The sequence below is a fragment of the Hipposideros armiger genome, unplaced genomic scaffold (genome assembly GCF_001890085.2).
Source record: "Hipposideros armiger isolate ML-2016 unplaced genomic scaffold, ASM189008v1 scaffold_32, whole genome shotgun sequence".
Taxonomy (NCBI): domain Eukaryota; kingdom Metazoa; phylum Chordata; class Mammalia; order Chiroptera; family Hipposideridae; genus Hipposideros; species Hipposideros armiger.
In genome coordinates, this window is record NW_017731382.1 from 4,569,661 (window position 1) to 4,576,672 (window position 7,012).

The 7,012-nt window shown below is 43.8% G+C and overlaps 1 long non-coding RNA gene across 1 annotated transcript in view; it reads right to left on the reverse strand.

Annotated features, from left to right (window-relative positions):
• Window positions 1-248: 248 nt before the first annotated feature.
• Window positions 249-7,012, reverse strand: part of LOC109380011 (uncharacterized) — a 10,106-nt gene continuing 3,342 nt past the window's right edge. The window contains exon 3 of the long non-coding RNA XR_002123351.1: window positions 249-1,347. This is a non-coding gene — a long non-coding RNA (uncharacterized LOC109380011). The remainder of the gene's footprint in view (window positions 1,348-7,012) is intronic.

Here is a 7,012-nt window from a genome sequence, read left to right on the forward strand (position 1 = left end):
TTTAACCATTTTTTAAATTGGGTTGTGTGAAAGTTATTTATAGATTCCAGACACAAGTTCTTTTTTAATATTTTTTTATTTTTCAATTACAGTTGACATACAATTTTGTATTTGTTTCAGTTGTATAACACAGTCATTAGACATCTATATAACTTATGAAGTAATCACCCTGATAAATCAAGTACCCACCTGGCACTGTATATAGTTATTACCATACCATTGACTATATTCCTTAGGCTGTACTTTACATCCCATGACTATTTTGTAACTACCAGTTGGTACTTCTTAATCCCTTCCCCTCTTCACCCACAAACACAAGTTCCTTATCAGACATGTTTTGCAAATATTTTCTCCCAGTATGTGTCTTATCTTTTCATTCTCTTAACAGATTTTCAAAGAGCAGATTTTTGAAAAGGTTTGATGAAATCTAATTTACCCTTTTTTCCCCCCCTTGATGAATCATTCTTTTAGTGTCATATATAAGAAATCTTTGCATAACTCAAATCGCAAGATTTTTTCCCTAGGTCTACTTCTAGAAGTTTTATAATTTTATGTTTTGCATTTAAGTCTGTGATCCATTTTGAATCCAATTTTGTTTATGATCAAGGTGTGGGTTGAGGTTCATTTTTTTGCATGTGGATGACAATTGTTCCAGTGCCATTTATTGAGAAAACATCCTTTGTCCATCTAATTCCCTTTGAAGCTGTGTTGAAAGTAGATTGGCCACACGTGTGGGGCTCTGTTTCTGGATGCCACTCTGTTGCACCGATCCAGCCTTTCATCAGCCACACTGTCTTCATTACTGTAGCTTTAGCATCCGAATCAGAAAATGTGAGTCCTCCAACTTTGTTCTTTTCCAAAATTGTTTTGGTTATTCTAGGTCTTTTGCCTCTCTATATAAACTTTCAAATACACTTGTTGACTTATACAAAAAAAACATCGTTGGGCTTGGAGAGAGGGAAGAAGTTATAGATCGTTTGGGAAGAATTTAATGTTTTAACAACACTGAATCTTCCAATCTGTGAATACAGGGTACAGTATATCTATTTATTTAGGTCTTCTTTGATTTCTTTCATCCTTGTTTTGCAATTTTCAGCATACAGATCATGTACAGATGTTGGGTTTATACCAAAGTTTTCCATGGTTTTTTTTCCCCCCAGGGGTGTACTATTGGTAAATAGTACTGTTTTTAAAATTTTTATTTCCTATTGCTCATTGCTAGTATAGAGTAACACAATTGAGTTTTGTATATTAATCTTGTGTCCTGCAATCTTGCTAAACTCACTTGTCATCAGTTCTGGTAGTTCGTAGGTTCCTTGGTGTTTTCTGTAGAGATAATCATGCAATCTGTAAATAGAGACAATATTATTTTTCCCTCTCCAATCTATCTGTTTTTATTTTCTTGCCATATTGCACTAGCGAGGGCCTCCAGTATGATGTTGAATAGGAGTGGTGAGAAGGGACATCTTTGCCTTGTTCCCAATCTAGGGAAAGAACATTGAGTTTTTGCTGTTAAGTCTGATGTTCATTGCAGGTTTTTTGTACATGCCCTTTATTGGGTTGAGGAAATTTCTTTTTATTACCAGTTTGCTGAAAATTCTTCATGAATGGATGTTGAATTTTGTCAAATGCTTTTTCTGCATTAAGATGATTATATGCAAAAAGGATAACTATTGCATTGTTCTGTACACCTGAAACTAAAAATTAAAAAAAAGATGATTATATGCTTTTTTGATAGTCACTACAATGACTGATTTTCTAATTGTTGAACCAGCCTTGCATTCCAGGATAAAATTTACTTAGTCATGATGTATTATCCTTTTTATATTTTACTGGGTTTGAATTTGATGATATTTTGTTGAGGGTTCTTTCATTGATGGTCACTAGCAATATTGGTCTACCGTTTTCTTTTCTTGTAATATCTTTGGTATTAGGGTAATGCTAGCCTCGTAAAATGGGTTGGGAAGTGTTCCCTCTTCTTCTGTTTTCTAGAAGAGTTTGTATAGAATTAGGATTATTTCTTCCTTGCATGTTAGTATTTACCAGTGAAGCCACCTGGTCTGGTGTTTTCTTTGTTAGAAAGCTTTAACTGTGAATTCCACTTCTTTAATAAATATAGGATTATTCTGGTTATCTATTCTTTCTTAAGTGGGATCTGGAGTAAAATAAAAGCTATGCTCAGGTCCCTACCCCACCACTAGGTGAGACTTCCTGGACCCCGATTTCCTCAAGTCACTCAACATTCATAAACTGAATGCCCTTGCTAGATGCTGGGGAAACCAAGACAGATAAAGTATGGTTTTTGCCCCACAGATGCTTACAATCGCTCCTTTCTATTTCTTGGGATTCCTGAAGAACAGAAGGGACCCTGCGTGTGTTATCAGGCCTCCATTCAAAGGCATGCTAGTAAATGTTTAACAACAGCTTTGGGTGGGGGAGCTCTATCTGTAGCATTTGCCAATTTCCATGGTGTAACTACTCCCACCATGGTGGGTTTCAAATTACCAGGGTGGCTCGCTGTGTGGAGTTGGAAGGAGACACACAAGTGCACACCACCACACAGCATTTCCACTGTACAGTAACAATGCAAGTAAACATCCCCAAGGGCATGGATAACAGTACAGTGTAGTCAAGTAACTAGGGAGTGATAAGTTCTGAGTACTTATTACCTTTGTTTTTAATATAATTCATTTAATTATAAGTATATAATTTAATTTTAATACTGGCCATGTTTAACAACCGATATGCAAAATTCCTGACAATTCAGCCATCAGCTTGTGTGAGTTCATAGGTGTGCTGTCTCCTTGGCTCGCAGAGACCCAATCCCGAGTCGGACACGCCTCACAAGCTCGGCCAACAGGTTCATATGACAGAAGGTTCCACAGCAGCTCTTCAGCAAAGGGTCGTTGTTTCCAACAATGTCCACAATAACCCGCCCCCACCCCTGCTGGCAGCCAGATCCAGCCCTGAAAAAGTGAGGTGGGAGCTCTCATTGGCTACTCCTGGCCACCCCCCTTTCGGGCTGGGGGTGGAGTCAGCACCCAGTAGGGAGCAATAATGTTCTCGGAACATCTGAGTGACACTAGGGAAGACAGGGTGGATGTCCAATTCTCAGAAACAGTGAAGGGCCACCACACACAGCTTCAGAGGCCCTTGGTTAACAGTGGAATCCCCTATGAGCAATGTGGTTTGAGGCTTTTCAATCTCAGGATATCAACTTTTTGCTGTTCAAGATTTTCAGATTTAAGAAGTCATACACACCTGTTTTGAACAGTAAATATAAAGCTTTGCATAAAGGTGGAGTTCCTCATCTCTCGGCCCACCCTCCCACCTCCCCACTCCCACCCCCATTGTTAGCAGCCCAACAGGGTTCCTCCCACGCCCAGCTCCTGGCTGTGCAGTCCCAGACACCCATGCATGGTGGGGGGTTGGGGGTTGCTTTTGCAGAAGTAGACCCAGACCACACACGTGATTCTGCAACTGGTTTTTTCTCACTGTGCAATAAATCTTGGTCTTCCCCACCAGTCAGCAGGCAGAGTCCCGCAAATGTCAGGGTTGGCTCTGGCTGGACTGGCAGCTGGGGGCCTTTCCATCCATTGCTCCTACTGGGGGCATGGAAGTGCAAAGACCTCTTGAGATTTCTAAATTTGGTCAGAGTGTGGGAGGCGGTGCAGGGTTCGTCTGTGCTAAAAATACCAGCCCGGGTCTGAGGTGGAGGCTGTGTACTCAGAGCAGGCAAGGTGGGAAAGCCCGGATGGCAGCACATCCGCATCCGGGGTCCTCACAAAGCCTCTTCAAGTCTCCTGCACAGAGCCTGTGCCCCTCAACGCCCACGCCCCAGGTCCCAAGGGAGGCAGTGGTGCCTGTCCCCAGGTGACCAAGGGATGGTCACAGAAGCTGCCCCAGATTGAATTACCTCCCCGCCATGGTCGTGTTACTCCATCGTTCAAATACCACCCCAGGATTTGGACTGTACCTGGATACCACCCGTGCGGACACTGACTTATTTTCAATTTACTTTATACAATCAAATATGCTTAGTTTTAAATAAAACTTTACAACACTACAGTAAATGGAAAACCAGGATCACGTGTCATAAATAGTAATGATATATAGAGAAATAGATACTATAGATCACGACAATAAGTAGCATTGTTGTTATTAACACTGCTCTGTGCCAAGCACAGTTCTCATACTCCACAATGTCAGCTCACTTCATCCTGGAAACGTCCCCCTGAGGCAGGTGCAGCGTGCACACTTCCTACTGGCATCCCCATTTTGTAGATGAGGAAGGAGGCTCAGAGCAGCAGCCCCTTAAAATGGACACATCACTGTTAAGACCAAAGACAGAAGACCAATCTCCATCGGCCCTCAGGTCCATCGGCGGGGAGACAAGGCTATACTGGACTTCGAATCTGAGTTTGCTTTCTGCATTTGCATCATTCATTCACTCATTCATTTATTCAACAGGTGTTCACTGAACACCTACTGTGTGCTGGGCACTCGAGAGTGGGGGGGGGTGTTGGCACATCAAAACCATGGGTTAAAGTAAGTTTCATGTCTTCAGCAGACACCCCTCTTGTGAACAAACTGAAAGAAGGATTCAACCTCTGTTTCCTCATCTGCAAGATGGAAATAATGGTACCAGCTTCACAGGGTGACACCAAGGAGGGTGAGTGTGTCGCACAGTTTGGAAAGCATTCCAGCAGTGCCCCCCACTGAGGAAATGCTCAAAATATCATTGACGATAATGATGATTATTATTACAGTGTTTGGCCAGTGGGAGTGCTTTCCACTTGCCATCGTGGTGGTTTGTTGTTTTTTTAAATGTATTTGACTTTTAAAGTGAGTTAAAAAATGGCACGCTTGCAGTGAGTTTAAGTAGACATCCATATTATCATGTTTGTCCTCATTTGCATACGACCCGGAATTTTACGAGCACAAAAAAACATTAACCTGTCACTTCCACGTGTCCCTTGTGTCCCCCTGAGGCTTTATTTAGAAAGAAGTGGAAATTCAAGACCGTTCCTTTAAACTAGTAGCAATTCATTTACTTGATGGGGGATTTAAATTCCTTACCAAATGGCAAAAGCAACCTAATAATGCACAATATTTCTAAGTAGCACAACTCACAGCGTGGGGCTTTCTAAATCTGATTTAGACACAGAGCAGTCATCTTTCAGGACTGAAGTGCCTCTCTGCAAAGTGGCTTTGCAGGGACACCTACCCGTGTAACCGGCCTCCGCCGGGAGAAACTGAGTTTTTCCTCACTTCTCCCACCTCCATGTGCTCAGCACGCTGGCAGTAAGGAAGGTGGTGTTTGGGGGGGATTTAAAAATCTGGAATTATTGTTTAATCAGATGATGGAAGAAAGAGCATAGACTGAGGAAGGCCGGCCTGGCCTCAGATTCCAGCTACCGCCTCCAGTTGGTCGGGGGTGCCAAACTAGTTCCCGCCTCTGAGCTGCATTTCCTCACCCGAGAGACGGGGCGCTGAACCTCTCAGTGCCTCAGTTTCCCTGCCTGTAAGAATGGCCACCTCTGGGACTCTTGAGATTATAAAATGAGATAATAGGATAAATCTGCTTGGCACAGACCCTGGTACTTAGTACATGCTGAGGGAATGTTTTCAATTATTATCATTACTTCTGTCTACAGACAGGGGATAATCCCACCGTGACTGCAAGTGGTTTAAGGGTCACATGGGGTAACAGAGGACTGAGCTGTGAACAAGGCATCCACCGTACGAGGGGGTGGTGAAGTCCAAGGTCAAAGCCATCTCAGATGGACTGTAAAAGGGTAAAAGTTGCCACTTTTCAGAACTTTTCTCCACAGCAAGTGCACACCTGGGAGAAACCAGAGACTCCTTCCCTGCCCCTCACCTGCCACCTGCCACGGCCGGTCACATACACGGGGCCCAAATGGAGCCCACGGCTTATGCAGGGCACACACGGAGCCCACAGCTGGAGCCAGAGCCACACTTTAGTGGCTTAAAGAGGACATCACATGTTTGTCCTCTTACAGTTCTGGAGGCCAGGCATCTGAAACGGCTGTCGCTGCGCTAAAATTAAGGTGTCCTTAGGGCTGCGTTCCTTCTGGGGGCTCCAGGGGAGACTCATCGCCTTGCCTTTTTTGGTGTCTAGAGGCCGCCCACATTGCCTGGAGTGTGGCCTCTCCTTCAATCTTGAAAGTCAAGAAAGGCCGGCTTTTCTTATTCTGACACCGACTCTTCACCTCCCTCTTCCACGTTTAAAGGACTTTTGTGACGGATCCATCTTGATAACCCAGGATAATGTCCCTATCTGAAAGCCGGCTGATTAGTTGCCTTAATTACATCCCCAACCTTAATTGCCCTTGCCAGGGGACATATCACAGATTATAGGGATGAAGACAGGGTCCTCTTTGAGGGGTCCTTATTCTGCCAGCGACAGCACCCTTGAGTAAACCACTTCATCTCTGTTTCCTCATCTCAAAAAAGAGTGATAATGTCTAACTTCCATGGATACCGCAGCGAGGAAAAAAGATAATGGATGTGAAGCCCAGACCTCAAACTGGCCACCTGCTGATACATCCAAACAAAGGGCAGGATTGGTCCCCTCCCATCCCCACCCTCTCCTTTAAACATCAGAATTAGTTGTTGATGTAATGACCAACACCGCATAGAGTTGTGGCTGCCCCTTAGGACAGGCTGTGGTTCCCCAGGTCACCACAGTCTCCACCATTCCCCATTGCCTCTCACCCAGTCTTATTCGTTTAATTACTGCTCCTGGAGGGAGCTCAGGTTGAGACATTTGCTAAAAATACCCAGTATGCAGGAGATGCTTAGTAAAGGACAGCTAATATTATTCCAATTCACACAAATCCATTAACACAGTTATCTTCAAGTTTGGCTGTGCATCAGGATTCCGTAGGGAACTTGAACAACTCTTGCTCTCCAAACTGCACTGAGACCAATAACACCAGCACCTCTGGGGTGGGGCCCAGCCCGGGGTTGCTAAAACTCTCCAGGAGTC